This window comes from Phaseolus vulgaris, chromosome 5, assembly GCF_051622355.1.
Source record: "Phaseolus vulgaris cultivar YP4 chromosome 5, ASM5162235v1, whole genome shotgun sequence".
Classification (NCBI taxonomy): domain Eukaryota; kingdom Viridiplantae; phylum Streptophyta; class Magnoliopsida; order Fabales; family Fabaceae; genus Phaseolus; species Phaseolus vulgaris.
This window is the reverse complement of record NC_143502.1, coordinates 7163443-7186260: the sequence shown is the minus strand read 5'-3', so window position 1 is coordinate 7186260 and position 22818 is coordinate 7163443. Positions and strand designations below refer to the sequence as shown.

The 22818-nt window shown below is 36.0% G+C and overlaps 2 pseudogenes across 1 annotated transcript; one reads left to right on the top strand and one right to left on the bottom strand.

The window, feature by feature from the left end:
* Positions 1 to 8640: 8640 nt before the first annotated feature.
* Positions 8641 to 13456, bottom strand: LOC137835010 (pentatricopeptide repeat-containing protein At1g20230 pseudogene; annotated as a pseudogene). Its single transcript, XR_016520766.1, has 3 exons — positions 12972 to 13456; positions 12762 to 12834; positions 8641 to 12511 (listed from the first exon to the last, which is right to left on the bottom strand). The product of XR_016520766.1 is annotated as a pentatricopeptide repeat-containing protein At1g20230 pseudogene (transcript).
* LOC137833898 (pentatricopeptide repeat-containing protein At1g79080, chloroplastic-like) lies at positions 10883 to 12146 on the top strand (annotated as a pseudogene).
* Positions 13457 to 22818: the final 9362 nt, after the last annotated feature.

Genomic DNA, 22818 nt, shown 5'->3' with positions numbered 1-22818 from the left:
GTACACTTCTTAATATTAACGAGAAGACGAAGGATAGTCTAAATGCTCATTTGGATTTGATTGACATGAACATACAAGGCAATTTTGCACCAATAAAGGTGGGTAAGCGTACATATTTTTCCCTAGCCTATTACACCATGTCGAAAGATGAAAAAATAATTTTTTATCAATGTCTAAAGGGTGTGAAAGTTCCGCAAGGACATTCATCAAATGTGAAGAACCTAGAATCTATGCAACATTTGAATCTAGGTTGAAGTCTCATGATTGTCACATCTTGATGAAACAATTTCTACCAGTAGCTATTCATGGGATTTTACCGAATAATGTTAGACATGCCATAATCCATTTGTGTTCATCCTTCTCTTCCATTTGTTGTAAAGTCATTGATCTAGTAAAGTTAGGTGGAGATGTTTTTGCCTCCATCCTTTTTTGACATCATGGTTCATTTAGTTGTGCATCTAGTAAGAGAGATTAGATTGTGTAGACCGGTGTACCTAAGATTGATGTATTTTGTTGAACGGTATGTGAAAATTTTGAAAGGGTATATAAAAAAAATCATTATCGTCCAAAAGCTTCTATGATTGAAAGGTATATAAGTAGAACAAAGTATTGAGTTTAGTTCAGAGTACACATTAAAAACCAATCCAATAGGTCTTCCAGCCAACTCATGGCACAACAGGCATTCTATAAGTAACTCTTTATGTGGTTTACATGTGGTAACCAAATCTCGATCAAAAGTCTTGCAAGCATATTTGTATATACTGAATAACACTGATGAGGTTATACCTTACTTATCTGCTCATAAAGCCATTGTGAAGGCAAATAACCTAAGACAACCATAGAAATGGGTCTTAATGGAACATAATAGGACTTTCATGCCTTAGTTTAAAGATGAGGTGTTAAATAATTTAACGACATTCAAAACCTTGATTTTGTTGGAAAATGGGTTGAAGTTTGATGTCATTTATTGTACAGGTTACAAAGTTAACAAGTGTACATTTTACACCAAGTCTTTGGATGGAAAAAGTACAATTCAAAATTGTTAAGTCACTTTTGAGGTCGAGTCGATGCAATTTTCCACTTCCAAAGATGAAAATCTTGTAGTTGGATCAATGACATACTATCATGACAGAATAGATTTGAGATGTTAGTTATACTAAGTTTTTCCAACTAGTTTTCAAGTGTAAGTGAGTTGAAAATAAGAGTGGTGTAAAAATTGATGAATCAGGATTAACATTAGTTGACTTTCGAAAGATAGCTTATCGGGATGAGCCATTTATCATAGCTCATCAAGCATCTCAGGTCTTCTACTTCAAAGATCCTACGTCAAAACATTATTATGTTGTTTTAGACGGGGAAAAACAAGTGGAGGCTACTGATTATGAATTGTATAATATTGAAAAGCGACTCCCATTCATTTACACCAATGATAATGAATCAAGATGACGATGTACTTGATGATGTACATACAACCCGTAAAGACCACAAAAAAGAAATATACATATGAACATTGAATCCATTATGTATGAATTTAGTAATTCTGATAATTTTTTATATATTTCTTTTGTATGAACTTCTTCTTTTCGATTTTTTTAATGTTTGTTACCTTGTTTTTTTACACAAATATGGCTGACGATCAGACTTCATGCCCTTCTGACCACACTTCTGGAAGATTTACTAGAGACCCTATTAGACTTAAGCATCTCACATTGAGACGTGTTAGTGGTGACAGGACACCACTCACTATAGACATGATTACTAGTGTGGAATTTGGTCTTAATGTTGATATGTTGAAGAACAATCTTATAGTCTTGGCACGTGAGAAGATCCCCATCTTAATACCTTTCTGGGATCATGTGCCTGAGGTCGACCATACCATGATCTAAGAGGATATATTGGTAATGTATACATTATTATTGTTATCGTATATTTATTTTTTATATTAATTCATGAAATAAAACTTCATGGTATTTTCTTGTAGACACATTTTGATATCCCTAATGTGGAGACCTTCATATCAAAGGTTTTATCTTTGGTTGCCATTAAATTTTGTTAGTTTAAGTCAAAGCTGACATTGAAATATGTTTTTGGACCTTATAAAGGTAAAAATCATTGTCCAAGGTATGTCAATCTTGATTAGATGTATATTTATTGAAAGTCGTGAAGTTGACCAATGGACGATTAGTACAATTAGTTATTCATTTTATATATTGCTCATAGTTGAAATTATTTATTATTATCTAATTCAATTTGTTTGTTCCATTTGTCACAAGGTGTTTGGAAAAATGCTCAGGACATAGCAGTCCAGACTATGACCTCGCACCTACTGTCTTGGGAGTTTATCGTAAGCTTGAAGAAGCTATGATAAAGGAGAAGGAGAAATCACGGTTGAGAATTACTTATGAGGATGATACAGGGGTCATTGAACCTCCATCACCACCTATCCGCCACCAAAAATGGAAGCAAGCCCGTGTCAAAAGATCAGGTGCATATAGTTCTGAGAAATCACGAATAGTCATAGAAAAAATTGTAAGTTATTTTCTTTTTGCCATATTTTATGGTATTAGTTATATGAAAAACTTATATAATTTTGGGGCCTTGCAGGAATCCTTGTTTGAGCAAAGCTCCCAAGGTAATTTTGTCCCCCATACTCATGAAGATATACTTGTTGCAGCTATTGGAAAACCTGAACACCCTGACCGTGTGCGTGCTGTAAGAACAGGAGTTGGCATTTGTCAACTTTTCAGAACTGCACCACGACATTCATCCTCCTTTGAGCCTAGCCAAAAAATGATAAGTCAATTACGGCAACAAATCACTGAACATGTGACATAGGACGTGACAGACAAGGTTACTTAAAGGGTAACTCAACAAATTACTAAGCGATTGACTCAGTAGTTGAGGAAAGAGTTTCAGGAGTAGCTCCAGACCTTAAGTCTATCACAACAGATGGCTCTTGCCCAACCGCTTGTGGCTCCAACTCTCAATAACACAAAAGGGAGTTGTGCAGCTCCTACAGGATCAGGGAAAGACATTGGTGAGATAACCCAATGTGAGTTACTTGTAGAGGATTCATTCACTCCTCGAGTGGTGGTCTTAGGAAAAGTCTTTGAAGGGGTCACTACCTTACATAATGTGGCTCGCCCTCTGCTTACTGATGAGGTCACTACTGTTGTTGAGGCATTTCAGACATTCATAGCCTGGCCCTGGAACCTCTTTCAACTTATTCATGAACTCTTGGTAAAAAATTAATTTTTAATTATTAATTTATATTTATGTATTACATTAATTTAATGAAAATATTCTTTATTTTGTAGCAATCGAGTCGAAAACCAAGTCCATAAAGAAATAAGAAATTGGTTTACATTGATGACCCTATAGTTGCATACAGTTTTCAAGTGCTTTCATTGATATTTTGAAGTGAGTTTTTAGTTTTTGTAAGTTTTTCTTAAAAACTTCAACTGCTCTTGTGCTAGTGCCTTTGGCTTGAGATTCAAGGTTTTGTTAAGTGTTGCGGCTGTGAGGGTCTTGGTTCAAACTCTTGTATCTGCAATCAAGGTATTTTCCTTCCTAAACTTTTCCTTTTTGTAAAAGTGTTTGTGTTTGTACTTCTTGATAGAGTTTCTAGAAGTTAGTGTATTTCTAAAATAAAGTGTTTCAGCTTGTGATCTTGAAGGTATATTATCGACATAATCATTGTCTATAGTGGATCATTGACTATGATTTTAGATATAATCGTAGTCTATGATGACTTCATGTAGGTAAACATAGAAGACTCAAAAAAGGGTATTGGCGACGATTTTGTCCATAATTGCTACCTATACCCTCCTTTGGGTCTTCTCCGTTTTTATTTCTCTTACAATATAGGTAGCGATTCTGTTAATAACTCAGTCTATAGTTGTGTTATAGAGCATGGTTGTTTAGTTGTAGTTTATAATTCAAAATTTTATAGACGACATGCTCATAAACTATGATTCTAAAACCACTGTTTGAGGACTTTAAACATAGTTGTGTAAAAGCAATTTTAATGTAGTAAGGAAAGTAAAACTATAAAAGAACACCTAAAGATTAAGGAAAGTAAAACTAAAAAAAAAACACCTAAAGATTGACAAAGATTGATGTATTTGAGTTCTCATAGCATAAAAATTAAATTGCATTATTTGCTAAATTTCTTTGCACCTTAATTTTTGCTTTTGCGTATTGTAGCTCCACCAATTTCACCAATCATCAAATCATGTTGCCCCCACAAGAGTATTCAAAGCTTTTATTAATCAAAATCGTGTACACCACTACATGCGATTTGCAATCAACACCAAATTTTAAAGTCAATTGAACAATGCAAATTACGAGTCAATTTCCAATTTCCAAAATGCTATTGCATGTGATAAGAGGATTCAAAGACGAGGTCCAACTTGAATGGAATTTCTCTCAAATCACTTTTCCATGCATGCAAGCGACAACTCCACCAAATTAACTAAGATTGTGTTTGTTTTAAGGCTTCTACGATCGAGGAAGAAGAATCTAGGGGATATCTATGGTTTGGATTAAGGGTTGTACATGGAAAGGGAAGAGAGTGAATCCGCGTGAACAATGATTTCTCTCCCCCTAAGATACAAAGATTGAAAGGAAAGTCACGTAAGATGTTGAACATTTTCCATTTTTCCTTATTTTTCATTATGCATGGAGCATGTCACATGCTAAAATTTAGTGCATGATCGATTATGTTTGAAGAACAACTACACACATAATTGATTATGTGTATAAAAAAATAGGGATAATGGATTACGTTTGAATTACAATTACTCACATAATCGATTATGTGTATAAAAAAGTGAGGATAATCGATTATGCTTCAACTACACTACTCACATAATCAATTATGTGTATAAAAAAAATATGGATAATCGATTATGCTTGAATTACACTACTGACTTAATCAATTATGTGTATAATAAAAGTAGGCCGATTATGCTTGAATTACAACTACTCACATAATTGATTATGTGTATAAAAAATTAGGAATAATCGATTATCCCATTTGATAATCGATTAGGAGTTCTAGTTGTTGTTCTTTGTGCCAATTTAGTGGTGTGTTTAGTTGTTGTTGGGATGTGGTTAGTACTTGCAGGTGGTGTGGTATGGTTACTAACTATTGGGTGTTCTTACGATTAATAATATTATTTAAATTCAATATAAATTAATTTAATAATTATATTTTCGAAAATTATATTGATAATTTTTCTCCGAATATTTTTTACAATTATTAAAAGTTCAAAAAAAAAATTTAACACAAACATAATTATTTTCTGATAAATTTCTATTTTCTTAAAAATTGACATAATCTGGATTTTGTTACGGAGTAAGTTTCAATATAGTTTCGAAAATGATGTTTTAATTACAAACAAGTAAAACTCACAAATAAATAAATAGGGATGACAATACGGGACGGGCCATGCAGGCTAGTCTGCAACCCACCACCAAAAAGCGCAGGACTGACTCACTAGTCTAGCCCGCTGACCCATTACACATAACCTGCATCCCACACGGACCGGGGTGGGTTGGTCCGCTGATCCGCATAAATAAAAAATAATTATTATTTTATTTTTTTGCAAAAAAAAAATAAAATCATACCCCACTCACTTATCATGGCAGTGTGACCTTTATTGTATTTTATTTTAAAAAAAAAATTAATGTACTAAAAAATAGAATGTTTTATTTTAATCATCTAAAGGAATTAATATTAAGAGTGAGAGTGGGTCTAGTTATAAATAAAGTCTTATATTTAAATTTTTTTAATAAAAAAAATAATATAAAGAAGATATTTCAATAAGATATTCTTTAAAAAAATTAGTCATCTTCATTAAAATATTTTGTAGCAAAATTTTGATAAGATTTTTTGATACATTTATATACATATATAGGAAAAATAAATGCAAAACAAAATTTTAATTATTTTTAATCAAGCCTTCTAAGAACCCTCATACTTGAATTCATATTTTTATCTTAATTGAATGAATTGAAACATGGATAAAATTTTAATGTTTCAACAAGAGAAATAGGTTATTTTTATAATTAATAAAATTTTAATTTGTTTTAAAAAATACTTTCCTTACGTGGATTGGCATGCAAACTCGCATGCTACTTTTTATGTGGGGTGGGCCAGTAAAATGAACTCGCATTCCTAGTGCTGGGTTTGTGAAACGTGGGGCCTATGCGTAGCGGACCAACCCGCATTGTCCCCTATAAATAAATCATATTTTTTTAAATTATGTTTATGTGAATATGATTTTATGTTTTTCTTTATGACAACTTTCTATGTTCCACACTTCAACAAGAAACCCCAAAACACAATCTTTAAAACACGAACACCATACTTTAACCTCAAGAATCCTGAAAACGAGTAATTATATAACCAATTAATTTGTAAAGTATGCCTTACAAATTGTGAAACCATTGTCCTCTGCTCTCCTTTGTTGGCCTCTCCCTCGCCGACATAAATGGTTCTTCTTCTCTGATGCAATGTTATTTTAATCCTTGTTTGCCCGCCCCAATGATGGTGGAGTGCATGATGCGTGAAGATGAGACGGACACAAACGAAATGGAGATGAGAAGCCCAAAGAGTTTCAAAGGGAGAAGCCAAGGCTTAAGGACATAAGGTTATGCGATTCCGAGAGAAATGTAAATTTGAAATGAGAGTCTTGAAATGTTAACGGTGTCGATTTAAGGAATTAGTGGAAGGAATTTTTTTCTTTTCATTTTAATTTATAAAACTTTGAAGTAATTAATACTGGAAATAAAGAAAAAAATAATAAACATAATTTTTTAATTAGTTTTTCAAATGAAATTTAAAATTTGTGATAAGTTTATAAAATTATGAATAATTAGTTTAGTTAATTTTCATTCTTGTATGAACTGTTTTAAAATAGTTAGTTCAAATTTTTTGAAATATTTTAATAAAGTAAATTATTTTATTGTTGGTCGGTAAGTCTAATACTTTAACATTATTTAAAAGATAAGATCAAAAGACAATTTAAATATACATATTTTTCTCAATCATTTGAGACACTTTTTAATTAGACAATATATCAGAGGCAGTGATTAATCTTAATTATGTTATGTCAACAAATTTGGTGTTGCTTTTGAGAATAGAAAATGGTTCCAAAGACATTATTGTTCTCCTTTAGTCTTCGATTGAGAGGGTTATTCTGATACGCCTAATAGTCTCACGTCGCCTAGAAGTCAAAGGTCAAGGATAATTTAAATATACATTCATCTTTCAATCCTCTAAGACAACTTTTAAGGATAAAATCATGATGAAATTTCGAGCTTCAAATCAGATAATACCTCAATGCGATCTTAATAGACTTGATTGGGCCATACATTCTAACAAAAACCTTAATCGATGAGGCATGAAGAGTGCAACACGGTCACTGCAGACCTACAGTACATGGTCAAACAACAAGTGGAGGAACATTGGATCTTATAAACACTTAAAAAATTAAAGAGCAATGTGGGACTTGCATTGCATCTAGATCACTATGTGTATAGAGCTCATTTGGCTCTATCTCTTATATATAAATATATTTAGAGGTTATAGCTACAAAAATGATGTTCGAGTAGTGAATTTTGTTAAGTCTCATTTTTATTTTGCCCGTGTCTTGATCGAGCAATTATTAGTTATTAAGGGATTCACTTTTGTAATCACTCCATAGAGGCATTATTGAAGTATAGGGTGGTACATCAAGTTTCTACACTCACCCTCGGACTAATGGACGAGTAGAGCTCTCTAAAAGAGAGATCAAGCAAATTATGAAGAAGATGGTGTGATCCAATTCGAAGAATTTGAGTCACCGCCTTGATGATGCTCTTTGGGCTTATAAGACCATCTATAAAGCACCCTCTTGGGATATCTCCCTTTATATTGTTTGCTTACAAGGCGTACCACTTACATATGGAGATTGAGCGTATTGGGTAGTTAGAACTTGTAACTTAGCCTTTAACCAAGCGGGAGAGTAAATGAAGCTTAAGCTCACAAAGCTTGATGAGATTCGCTTGGAAGCCTTTGAGAACTATAGGTTCTACAAAGAAAAGAAAAGAAAAAAGGTTTTTTAATGTGGATTATTGCGGATGCGGGTTTAAACTGAGGGGCTCACCTACATACCCCGCTCTAATTGCATTGCTGCCTTTGAAAAGAAAGAAGGTATGGTTTCTACATATTCTGTTGTTGAAAGTAAGAAGATTCAAGAAGCAATCAAATGTGTAACTTTTCAATGTGCAATTTGCTGAGGATTAACAGTTTACATCAATTCACTTTGTACTAATGATTATTATTGGCATCATATGAATATATTTAATTCGTAATGTCCATGCATCAAATGAAATGAACCCAGCTGCCAGATTTTTTTTTTGTTTTTCATTTTAGCACAAGGTAGAAGGGGTGTTTCAAAATAAATAATTTCATGAATTTTGTCACCATGCTTTCCCTTCCACTGATTTTGTACAAATGAATTTCTTATTTTCCATATCTAAGTACGATGAAAGTTTTATATCAATTAAAGCAAAAAAAAAGGATAAATCAACTTATATTTATTCAGTCTATTCTATTCTATTCATAGAACTCAAACAATCAGCATAATTTTATCACAGATTAAAGGGAATAATCAGAAAAGGGTCCTCTGATATAGTTTTAACTGCATGATGAATGCACAGTGCAAGCAACCACATTGAGACATTTTCTTAGAGGAATTTGATTTTTTGCTAAGAATCTCTGACATGGGCATATGTTAGCTGACCAAACCGCTGTTGAACCTAAAAAGTTTTGAAGATCATATCCAACAAGTCTTGACAAGAAAACAACTGGATTCGAATAATCACCACAAGTCTTGCCAAGAACAATTTCCATTTCTGAAGTGATGAAACCTCAAGGAGTCTCTAACGATGATTGTCACGCCAACATCCCCAGAAATGTACTTAATGACATTGTGACAGTCACCACAAATTCCCAAATTCTTAAAATCCGTATAGATGACTGTCCATTCAAATTAAGAATCCCAAATGCCACAACAAGCCTCTCGCTGTGGTTGCAAAGGCTGGCAGCTTTTTCCTCTTGGTCAACATCTTGCAGAACATAGTCAATGTCAGGCTTATATCCAGCCAATTTCATTTTCTCATCTAACTCGTCCAAAAAAGTCATAGATTTTATCACTCTCCGTGTTATTTTTGTCTCCAACAACAAAAGTGTAAACTCTATTTCCCATTTGAAGCAAACGACAACCTGGAGTTTTTGTAATTCCTCTCTCCTTCATCAATATTTTGGTTTTTGAAGCTTCACTCCACAATTTGGCTGTGATAAGGATGTTGAATAGTGAAACATAATTTCCAGGGTTGTAGGGTTCAATCTCAAATAATTTACTGGCTAAAACTTTTGCCAACTCTACATTCTTATAAACTCTACAAGCACCAACAACTGCTCCCCAAGCACTGGCAGTTGGCTCCATAGTCATTCTCTGTATAAACTCGTATGCCTCATCAAGCCGACCAGCACGGCTAAAGACATCAACCATGCATGCATAGTGATTATCATCAGGTTCTACTTGGTGATCCCTGCCCATTGAATTAAAGATCTGGAGTCCTTCCTCTACTAGCCTTGAGTGGCTACAACCAGACAGAACACCAGTAAAAGTAACAGAATTTGAACTCATCCCTGACTGAAGCATGCTCTCAAACAGTAAAAGCACTTCTTTTCCATTCCCATGCATTGCATTAGCAATTATCATCGTGTTCCAAGCAACAACATCTTTTCTGTGCATCATACCAAATACATTCCTCGAAAGATTCAAGTCACCACATTTAGCATACATGTATACCACCGCCGTCAGGGTTGTTAAGTCCCAAACTAACCAATGCCTAAAGACATAGCAATATACCTCCTTGCCCATCCTCAAACTTTCTAAAATAGAGCAAGCCGGTAAGAAACTACTAATTGTAATTTGATTAGGTATAAATCTCATGCTTGGCATCTTCCTAAGCATCTCCACTGCCTCCTCCGTTTGCCCATTTTCCATGCAGCCCCCAATAACAGCATTCCATGTAGCTTCATCTGCTTTGATTCATTTGCTCCTCATTTGGGGAAATAGGGCAAGACCCCTTCTCATATTCTTTGTTTGTGAAGTATGTCGTTAAAACTCCATTCCAAGACACAACATCTGGATGAGGCATCAAATCAAATACTAGTCTAGCTGGTTTAACACTTAGCATACATGCTCACAAGAACACTGCAGACAAACACATTTTCCATCAACTCATATCTCATTGGAAATCCATGAATAGCCCTTCCAGACTTCAAATCAATTTCGAGCACGCTGGCAAAATGCTAGACAGTGTCACTGAATTTGGCTTCACCCCATTCCGTCCCATTTCGTGAAAAACAGCTAGGCCTTGTCTAGGAAATCCACAATTGACATAGCATGAAGACATGCAGGTCCAAGAAACCACATCTTTCACAACCAAATCATCAAAAACCCGCCTTGCACCTTCAGAGCATTTACACTTCCCATAGGAATGAATCAATGTATTGCCCAAGAAAACATCAGAAATCATCCCACATCGAATGGCATTGTCATGACCTCCTTGACTCCCAAGACATCACGAGAGGCACCAGAGGCCTTGGCAACAGCAAGAAGCACCGAGTTCTGGGATTTGATCCCACGTGCCCAAAGCGAGGCATAGATGGCCTCATGTGGAAGTCCACAAGTAGTGAGAGCTGAAATTAATGTATAACAAGTGGTCGGGTCTGGTTGAGGAATATTATCAAACAGTTGTTGGGCACGCCTGAAATCACCGACATTCAAAGCTGCATTGACGAGTCTGTGACCCAAGTGAGATGGGAGGTTAGTGGGCACAGACGGAGCCACCTTTTTTTGAAGGTGGCTGCTTCCACAAGGAGGAGGATTGAGTGTTTTATGAGTGTGAATACTGAACATAGGTAGCAAAACAGAGCAAATACTACAACTACACACTTAACACTTCATCACAGAGCAAATGCAGGCAATTTTTTGTATTCGGATTCAGCCCTCACGGATCGATAAATTTAAATCGTTTCTAATATTCTTCAATTATTAAGCTCCTTTCTTTATTTTAAAAAGGTAATTTCTTCTTCTTAAAACAAATTTCTGCAGAAAAAAAAACTACGAGGATATTGTGCAAGGAAGAGAGAACTGAAGATGCTATCAGGCTTTTCAGGGAATTGCCTGCAAAAGGGTTCACTCCTAGTGCTGTGAGTTACAACATTTTGCTGAGGAGTTTGTGCTATGAAGAGAGATGGGAGGATGCGAACGAACTTCTTGCAGAGATGGATAAACAAGGCCAGTCTCACTCGGTGGTTACTTATAACACATTGATTACTTCACTTTCATTTCATGGAAAAACAGAACAAGCTTTCCAGGTTTTGGATGAAATGACAAGGAGTGAGTTCCAGGTGAGTGCTACTAACTATAATCCGATTGTTGCCCGCCTCTGCAAGGAAGGGAAAGTGGATCTTGTTGTTCAATAGACCAATGATTCAACGACGCTGTAATCCTATTGGAACGTACTGTGCTGTTGCAATGCTGTGTGAGCAAGCTAAGGTGCAGGAGGCTTTCTTTATAATCCAAAGCTTGGGTAATAAACAGAGCAACCCTATGCATGACTTTTACAAAAACGTGATTGCAAGCCTGTGTAGGAAAGGGAACACATATGCAGCCTTTCAGATGTCATACGAAATTACAAAGTATGGATTTACTCCAGATTTCTTTACCTATTCATGTATGATAAGAGGAATATGTAGGGAAGGAATGCTAGATAAGATATTCAAGATTTTGGAAGAAAATGACGACATTCTTAATATTGATAACTATAACGCACTTATACTTGGATTTTGCAAAGCTCGGAGAACAGACTTGTCAATAGAGATATTTCTGATGATGGTTAACAAAGGATGTGTGCCTAATGAGAATACATATACCATTCTTGTTGGAGGGCTTGCTTTTGAAGAGGAGGAGACAGATATAGCAGCAGACCTGTTGAAAGAGTTGTGTGGGAAAGAGGTTCTGAGCCAAAGTACTGTTGAAAGGCTTTGTATGCAATTCAACTTCAAGGAATTAATTTGATTAGGTTGGAATTTTGATTGAATATTCGAGTAAACCAGGACGTATACAAAAAAACCATAATAACTTAATAGTCTTAATGTAAACTGAGTCATGATCATTCGGGCCAATAACAACCCAAAATGCCATGAAGATAGTAAGGAAATACAAAAAAAGTACATAATTAGATTCCTTACAAACAATCAGCATGACAACAGTCTTAATGCAGTAATCTTAAACTGAATCGTGAGATATGACTCCCTCCCTCCCAACACACCTCATGATCATTCGAGCCATAACAACCCAAAATGTCATGAACCACTCATCTAACTCCTGCTCAAGCACCTACTCATCTCTCGGCGCTTCCACCTCATGCGCTCTTTCGTTCACTGATACAAAAGGGCAACGCAAAACAATTACAAGTAATGTCTCCACACAACGATCTCAATTTACAAGTAACAAACAACGAATGAATCCATATAAATAATACATGCACAATTGTAAGAAACAAAACTAGTTAGCATCAAATTGACGAATAAAATTCAAGCATTAGTTGGGATTTTCAAGTTTTATGAAAGCAAGTGACCAACTGCCTTAATCAATAATGAATTTATTTCTGAAGTCAATGAAAATGCTTACCTGTAATATTTGTAACATTAATCTCCAGTGAACCACCTAGTAAGACAGCTGCCTGGATACACAAGCCCACTGTCTGGTTTGGGGAAATAAGATACAAATAGTTATATAAAATTCAGACAATTTCCGATAAAAAAATCATATATAAACTGAATCAGACCAGCTTTGAAAAATAAAGGACTAAAAAGGTAAAAAGCATTTATGTTGTTTTACCTCAAGAGATAAGTCTGATTCAAATCTACATCGATATCGAATAGAGACCACAAAAATCCTTTATAGAGTTATAAAGTAACGCACCGCAACGAAAGCATTGTGGTCGAAAGAATATAATATAATATATATAATGAAATAGACAGTCAAAACTAAAATTATATTATGTCTAAAGATTCAAATAATAATAATCGACGGCGGCGGCAGTCGGTGGTGGCGGCGGTCGGTGGCGGCGGTCAGTGGCGGCGGTCGGTGGCAGAGGTGACAGAGAGAGATAACAAATGGAAAATCCGCATCGCCAACGCCTCGTGGTGGCGGTGGTCAGAAAATCAGCTACCACCACTACCCAAGAAGGCACTTGCGAAAAACCAAAACCAACAAACAATATCCCCTTTTCAATTTCTACAATCAAACAGTCGAATTCCTTCAAATCAAATACAACAAAAAGCTGCGAATATCATAGACCATTTTACAGTAAAATAAACATGATGAAAGGAAATACGTTTAACCTTAGATCTCATATTGAAGAATTCTCTCAAAGGCGTCGACTTTGGGCAGAAGATGATTGTTCAAAATGAAACCGTCGGCGGCGATAAAAACTATTTTCTGTATTTACCCTAACTCTGTTCATGGGTCGGGTCGGGTTAAGTAAGGATATAATTGTAATGCTGAAAAATATATAAAGAAAATAATCATCTATACCATTATCTATACTATTATATAAAGAAAATAAATATATTTTTTAAATTGTGTAGTTTTTTAATTAATTATTCATAAAAATAATTAAATTATATATATTTTAATGTAATAAAATTGTTAAGATTTAATTAAAAATAATATTTTAGTCACTTTTAATTTATTTTAGACATTAATTTTTGTTAATAAAAATAATAAAATTAAAAACTACTTTTTTTTTCTAATTATCATATCATTATATACTTAAATTTTTTATCACTATTGTCTAGATACTTATTATATAAAACTAGATTTTGTAAAATTGTAAATTTTTTTTTTTCTCAATTTCAAATTTTAAATTTGTCTAGATACTCATTTTTTATTACTAGACTTATAAACTATTAAAAAGAAGTCCATATCACTGATTTTTCTGTGTATGTTCTTTCATTTGTGTGACAATAAGAATGTTTAGTGATTACTAAATAAAGGAGAAAATAAGAGAATGATGTTAAAACATTAAAAATTTGGTATATTTTAATTTGATTTTTTATTGTCTTTTTAAATTAAGTTTATATTATATTAAAATGTTTTTATTTTGTAAAATAACTCAACTCTTTTAATAGTATAATGAAAACATTTGTAAATTTGTTTGAGTATTACTAAAAAATTTAACATTTTAAATAGCTTTACACTTTAAAGTGTTATCAATAATATAATCCATAAAAGTAACAAAGAAAAAAAAAAGGAAGGATCAAACCAAATTCGTGAAAAGAGTAATTAGCCTCCAAACAATTAACAAAACCTAAACTCTAAGAGGTTTAAATGATTTTTAAAAAGATCAAAAATGAATATTGGAAGGTAAAGATGTAGAAACTAATTGAAGGAAATAATAGAAGGCAAAAGGTGGTAAAAACTGATTGAACGTAATTGCACGAAATTGCAAAACTACTGAATTGATTCATTCATTTTGATTTACTTCAATAATATATATAATAAAATTACAAAAACTAGAAGCTATAAAATAGAAATACTAACTGTCGGTAAACTGACCATTAATGCAATACTAACGATAAATAATTTAAGGGTAATAAAATCTGAATTAATAACCAACATTTAATGCTAATAAAATCTGAATTAATAACCAGCATCCTCCCTTAAGTCTGATTTGGAGGAACAACCTTTGTACCGACTAGGTCATCGGGTGTGATGACGTGTCTTGCACGTGCTCGGGTGGGGCGTGCTCAGTGGAATATGTAGGCTAGAAAAGATGGATGGTTCAGAGATGAGCGTGGTCGCCGGTTCTTGGAACTGGCGTTCTGCGATGAACATGGCCGGTTGTCGCCGGGTTGGCTTGTCATTGACGTATTTGGCGATTGGCGATCATGTAGCTTGACATCGTCGTAGGAAGCACGTCGCTAGATCTCCCGACAAGCCCAGATTGAGGCAGATGAAGGCCCAGAGGTGTAAGTTCAAGTGTACAACTCCAGTGAGGTGATTGTTGCGCCAGCATGGGGCGTGAAGGGTGTTTGGGTTGAGGGGACAGCTCGCCTATCAGCAACGGGATTCCCAGAGTGGACATTCGTTGATGGCGATGTTTCCTCAGCCAGAACATGCATGGCGCAGCGGTAGGGATGGTGCCATTAGGATAAGCGATATCACAGAGATGGTGCACTTTGCTGCACACGATACTCACCTTGTCAGGTGGTGTTCTAGAGCATGTCGCGCGCTAGCTCGCCCCTCGAATAAAGGACTTAGCCGCGCGACTGGTTACTTCACATGAATAACGTTCAAGTTGCCCCAGTCCAGATGACGACGCGTGTAGGGTTGGATGTTACCAGTTACTCCAACCCAGATGATGACACGTGTAGGGCTGGGTGCAATAGGGAAATGACGCTCGAGTTACCTTGGCTCAGATGATGACACGTGTAGGGCTGGGTGTTACCTGCTATCCCAGCCCAGATGGCGACACGTGCAGGGCTGGATGCGAGCCACGCGTCCAAAAGCATAACGGCCTGGAGAGAGAAGAAACCTAGCTATAAAGGTAACCTTAACAGAATTTGCAGAGGTACATTTTCACTACGGCTCATTCTGCTAGGGTTGTGTGCTTTTCAATACGGTCCTACAAAGCATATTTTCTCTCAGTTTTTTGGGTGTTCCTGTCACTGACTTGAGCGTCGGAGCGCCACCGGCCGCAGAGGCGCCATCGTGTGTTTTTCAGGTTCTCAGAAAGGCTATCTGTGGTGCGGACTTGGAGGGCACGTGGAGTCAAGCTGGTGAGGAAGACCGTGACGAGGCAACGCTCTTGTGCTAAGTCAACCGGCAGGATCAACCTTCATGCCCAACAGATCTCTTAACTTGATGTAAGCATCGATCATCAATGACTTAGTGAGAATATCTGCAATCTGATTTTCTGATCTACAGTATTCCAATTTGATCATGTTCTTCCCAACTTGGTCTCGCAGGAAGTGATATCGAATATCAATGTGTTTACTTGTTTGATGAAAAACCGGATTCTTTTCAAGATTAATTGCAAAGACATTGTCAACAAAAATCTTAATTGGAACATCTAGATTGAAACCAATTTGAGTTATGATATTGCTAAGTCAAACTGATTGACAAGCACTTGTTGTTGCTACATACTCAGCTTCACAAGTAGATAATGCAACAATTGACTGTTTCTTTGATGACCACAAGCAAACAGTCTTTCCGATCATAAAATAATTACCACTAGTGTTTTTCCTCTCGTCTGAATCTCCACCCCAATCACTGTCTGAGTATCTGACAATCTCAATTTTCTTAGATGAAGAGTAAAATAAACCAAAAGTTGTAGTACCTTTGATGTAGCGCATAATTCTCTTAACAACTTGTAAATGAACTTGTCGAGGTGACTTCATGTATCGACTGACCAATCTCACAGCATAGCATATGTCGGGTCTAGTACACGTGAGATATCTAAGGCTTCCAACAATCTGCTTAAAGTATGTTGCATCTACAGTTCGTCCATCCCCTTCCTTCGTAAGCTTAATTCCAATTTCAATTGGTGTCTTAACTGGGTTTGAATCCTCCATCTTAAATTTCTTTAAAAACTCAGCAACAAATTTCCTTTGACGAATGAAGATTCCATTGTCTCCTTATATGACTTCAATGCCCAAAACAAGGACATAAGACTGAGATCAATCATCTCAAATTCCTTCATCATGATATGCTTGAAGTCACCAATCATTTTGAGATTACTTCCTGTAAAAATCACATCATCAACATAAAAACATAAAAACATAAAATTAGCAAATCTCCATAATCATTAGTCTTTACATAAAGATTGATGGCATTCCTATGAGCTCTTCTTTGATTTTGATGATGATGGTTGCGGAAGCTTAGTGGAGGAGAGTGGAACAAGGCCTTCCTAGGAAGTATGGGTGCCTTGAAGGTGCATGAGGAGTAGTGAGGGTTGGAGTGGTTCGGCCATCTCCAATTGAGGGTGAAGGTTGAAGACTAAAAACCTAATTCTAGAGAGAATTTGGCAAGGGAGCAATTTGAATGGCACTTGGGCAGCATTTCATTACTCAAAATAGTCTTCCAAATACAAGGTGTTGGCTCCTCCTTTTATAGGCTAAGGAGGACCATAATGCAACCCTAATGCTAAACAAAATGAAATGCAAATTACATCACATGGCACATGGCCGGCCTAGTGGGGAATCCTTCTAGAACGTGACCAAATCTTTAGCAAATCTAGGTCAAGTCTCATGGAATCAAGTTTATGCTATTTACACCACAACTAATACCAAGCTACCCTTAATGGGCCTTCATGTAGCATATACAAATCTTCATGGATTCGCTTGGCTTAGACGCTCCTCCCTTTGGCCTAGACGCTCTTGGTTTGGCTTTGGATGCTCATGTCTTGGCTCTTGTCTTTTTATGTGAGGTTGTGCTTGACCCTCTTCCATCAAAGACCATGATCTGATGCACATTTTTTGAATCCAGTGGCTTGAGCAAATGAATCAATCCTTTTGTTCCAAGCTTTTGGTGCCTGTTTAAGACCATATAAAGCCTTAGTTAGTCTATACACCTTCTCCTCTTTGCCAGATTGTATGAAACCCGACGGCTACTTACATAAACTTCTTCATCAAGTGGGCCATTTAGAAACGCAAACTTGACGTCCATTTGGTGAATTTTCCATTGCCTTTGTGCAGCTAAAGCAATGATTAATCTCACTGTTTTCATTCGAGCTACAGGAAAAAATATTTCTTCGTAATCATAGCCTTCTCTTTGCTCGAATCCCTTTGCCACCAACCTTGCCTTGTATCTATCAATCTCAGCATTTGCTTTCACTTTAATCTTGTACACCCACTTCACATGAATTGCTTTGGGTCCTTTTGGAAGATCAGTGAGCTGCCATGTATTTTTTTTCTCAATCGCCATCAATTCTTCATTCATAGCCTCTTGCCATTTGGGGTGTTGAATGGCATCTGCAAGTCTCACGGGTTCTGAATCTGCAAGAAAAGCAAAGTGAACCAATTCTCCATTGTCATCAACTTCATCATCAAGATTTACTTCGCAATCTTGAAGGTGTACAGTTTGTTGTTGCTGCCTTCTTCGTTGCTCCATCATAGTTGCAATTGGAGTTGCAACTTTAGGTTGAACTGCAGGTGCTTCAAGAGTGACTCCATCTTCCGCGTCATCATTCAAAAAGTAAATATATCGTTTTTTCGAATCCATTTCAACTACTGCATTCCATTGTCATTCCTCATCTTCGAAAAATGTAACATCATGACTGACAATCACCTTCTTTGTCATTGGATTGTAGAGTTTGTATCCCCCATGCTTATATCTAATTAAAATGGTCTTCACTCCCTTATCATCCAACTTCGATCTTGCTGCCTTGGGGACATGAGCATAAGTAATTGACCCAAATACCTTCAAGTGTTTACATTGGGTTTGAATCCGCTCCATGCCTCAATCGGAGTTGTGTTAGGAACACTCCGAGTAGGTGATATGTTTATCAAATATACCGCACATGTTATGGCCTCAGTCCAAAAATAATTTGGCATACCTTTCGCTTTAAGCATGCTCCTCGCCATGTCCATGATTGTTTTATTCTTTCTCTTGGCAACTCCGTTGCGTTGAGGTGTGTAGGGACATGTTATGTTATGCTACAACCCAAGTTCTTCACAGTGCCTCTTGAACTCATTAGACTTGTACTCACCCCCTCCATCACTACGCACCATCTTAATTAGTCTGTCACTCTGTCTTTCAACAAATGCTTTAAATATTTTAAAGTAGTGGAATACCTCATCCTTGCTTTTCAATAGATAAATCCAGGTTTTCCTTGAGAAATCATCAATAAAGGTTAAAAAATACTTATTACCTATAATTGATGATATGTTCATCGGACCACAAACATCTGTATGAACAAGTTCCAAAGGAAATTTTGCACGCCAAGGCTCCTTAACAAAAGGTATCTTGTGATTCTTTCAAAAAATGCAAGCCTCACACAATTGATCAGGGTGATGAATATGGGGTAAACCATTCACAAAATTTCATTTGGAGAGATTTTCCAAACTCTGAAAATTTAAGTGCCCAAAGCGTAAATGCCACAACCATGTTTCATTATTCACTATTGCATTCAAGCACTTGAAATCACCCATATGAAAATCTACTGGAAACATGCAGTTTTTTGATAAAGAGGTTTTAAGAATCAAACTACATTTTTTTATCAAAAATTGAGAATTGATTTTCAACTATGTGCATCATGTAACCCTTTTCGGTCAGTTGTCCCCTACTCAACATATTAATTTTCATATCAGGTACATAGAAAACATCACAGATGTACTTGTGATCACTGTTCTTCAATGTGATAAGAATTCGCCCTTTTCCAGTCACCGGAACAAACCTACCATCACCGAATTTCACTTTTGTGCGAAATGAGTCATCCAAATATGCAAACAACTCCTTCTGACCACACATCTGATTTGTGCAACATGTATCCAAATACCAAGTCTGATTGTTTGGAGTTTTATTTGATGTGGTTGCCATTAGTACTGCATGATCCTCTTCATCTTGTTAGTGATTACTATCTTCTTGAGCATAATTGGCAGTATGATTATCACATTTTGATATCCACTCATTTCCATAATGGTCGCATTTATGGCAGTTATAACACTCTACATTTAATTTATTATTCATGCCTCCTCGTCCTCCACGACCACGTCCTCCGCGCCAAGAGTTATTTGAACTTCGATTGTGATTGGAACCAATGTTATTTTGCTCAGCGCCTCTATGATTCTGGCCACCACGACCTTTGTTGGAATAGCTACCACCATGTCCCCGTCCTTTGCCTTATGAACTACCGTGTTTATGATAGGAGCTACAAATGAGGTTTGTGCTTGTAAAGCTTGTTCAATTGGTTTTCCAGTCTTATTGTCATTCATCCACTGCTTATGCGCTCATAGGGAACTAGACAATAACCTTAGTGTCATTGTTGAAATGTCATTAGCCTCTTCAATTGCGGCAACATCATGTTCAAATTGTTAGAATGTATGGCTTTAAACTAGAGGGGGGTGAATGGTTTAAAGAGGGTTTTCGCAAACTTTTTAGTCTAGAATGAAATTCCTTTAAGAAAACTTGATTCAGAATTCAGTTTGCCAAAAACACAAAGCAATTTAGCACAACACCAGAAAAACAACCGGTTGTTTATACCAGTTCACAAATATAAACTGAAATTAAAGAGTTCAAGGGATAGAGGGATTGTACACAGAGGTTTATACTGGTTCACTCTTAAACCAAGAGCTACATCCAGTCTTCCCAGAAACCACTGGGAAATCCACTAAGCAATCAACCCTAGATTACTTACAACACCACCAAAGAAGTGACCTTGATCCCTCAAGACACACACTTCCTTTAGCTCAACACAAACACTACTAAGAATGTTGATCTTAACAACCTCAAGAGCACACAACACTTCTTAGCTTCACACACAAAGTTTTCTCAAAGTACAAAAGGATTACACTTGTTATAGAAAGATCTGAAATCAATACAAGATGAAAATTCTATTCCACACTCTCTTGATCAAAGCAATCTCAAAGCAAACTTCAACTCTTCAAAAGCAAAATTTGTGAAAAACTCAAATCTGTTTTTCTTTGATTAAATCTCAGTTCTTGTTTGTTACATAATCTGAACAAACTATTTATTGCTTTCAAAGACTGGTCAAAGCATTTAAAACTGGAGCGTATTCAGTTATAAAATCATTTAAAGCTTAGTCAAAGCACAAAACAATTTTCTGTTATGGTCCCAAAACAAACAATCGGTTGAATACTCAAATCAATCGGTTGTTTTGGTTTGACAGCAAGTCAACCATCAAAAGCAGTTTTCAACCTTTCTAAAAACACCTAAGTATAAAACAATCGGTTGTTTCGACAAAACAACATGTTGTTTTTCACTTAGTTTGAAAAACACTTTCAATTAAAAGGTTTAAGAATGCTTAAGCTTTGGATTCAATCAATAGTGGATTTACACAGATAATCTACCCCAGATCCTATTCTAAAACACCTCAGCAACATCAAGCACATCCAGCCTTCCATCAAACTTCAAAGGGTTTGGATTCTTCAAAGCTTGAACACACTTGATTCAACAATCTCCCCCTATTTGATGAAGACAAATCCCTGGTTGCTTGTGTTGGATTTGATTGAATCTGAAGAAGTTCCTGCAAGAAAAATTTTAAGAAAAGCACAATATCTCTGATAGAAGGTTAGAGCAAAAACAGAAACAGTATATCAGCAACATTAAAACCAGCAGAAATAAGGCTTACTTAAAAACTCATACATAACATAGAGTTTGTAGAAATAATAAAAGATAATGAAAGACAACACAACATAAAATCTCCCCCTATTTGTCTTCACAAATAGACAAAAAGAAGAGATAAAAAGATAATTGTTCCAGATTATACAAAAATAGAGAACAAAAGCACTTAAACTGATACAAGACCAAAAACAATCGGTTCTTTCGTGAATTCAACCGGTTGTTTTTCCTTTAATCATCCTTGCCATACTGGAGTTCAAAAATCTGATTCTGAACAGCTTCTATCTGTTCATCCAAGGTCATAAACCGTGTATCCATGTTGTTGAATCTGTTATATATACTCTGGAAGTTGCTTACACACAAATCATGAAGATTCCTTTGATTCTCGGCAAAACCATCAAGCCTATTTACCATGTATCTTTCAAAAGAAGACATGGATGGCATTTCATCTCCTTGATTTCTTGCCCTGGTTCCAGCACCTAGATTGGTTTCAGGTTGTTCTTTATGGTGAAAATCCATGTCAACAGCTTGATCTTCTTCATCAAAATCAGCAGTTGTAGCACTTGATGAAGCACCATGATCTCCTTCTTTGCTCACCCATTTTCCATTTATTTTGGTGAATCCCATCTTGTTAAGAGAGCCATTGTTCATCTCTTGTGTTGACTTAACCAACTCACATGACTCATCTTCAAGATTCACTTCAAAATAGAGCAAGAATTTAGAGATTTAAACAGCATAGGGATAGTGATAATCACTTAACCTCATGGTTTTTTGCATGTGTTCTTTAATGATGTGGATCCAGTTGATTTTGATCTTCTTCATGATGCAGTAGATGTATACAAGGTCTTCTTCTGTTAGGACAGAATGGTTGCTCCCCCTTGGAGTAAGAATCCAAGTTACAATAAGAGCAAACACCCTTTCATCTAGCTTTAAGCCTCCAACCGAACAAGTTCTCACTTGGGCATTTTGATTCTTCAAGCAACTCTTGTAGTATTGGACTTTGTTAAAATCCTCCACTACTCCAAGATTTTCCTTGTTGATTCTTAGACCAACATATTTCAGACCAGCAACAGCAGTCCACACATCATGAGTGATCTCCATGTCAACTCCCTTCACATGAGAAACAAGGTTGTTTTCCTCAAACTTGAGATTGGTGTAGAATACCCGAATCAAATCAGGGTATATGTTTCCCTTCATCTCCAAGAACCTTCTTAGTGATTGGTCCTTGAGCAATTTCCTCACATTGTCTAGCTTTTGGCTCTTTAGCCAATCAAAGGAAACAACTTTGGGGTTGTTGATCACCTTTGTGCTAGTTTCAAACCTATACCTTTCAATGAGCTCATTGTCTCCAGAAAACCAGCCCTCTAATCTCCCTCCAGAC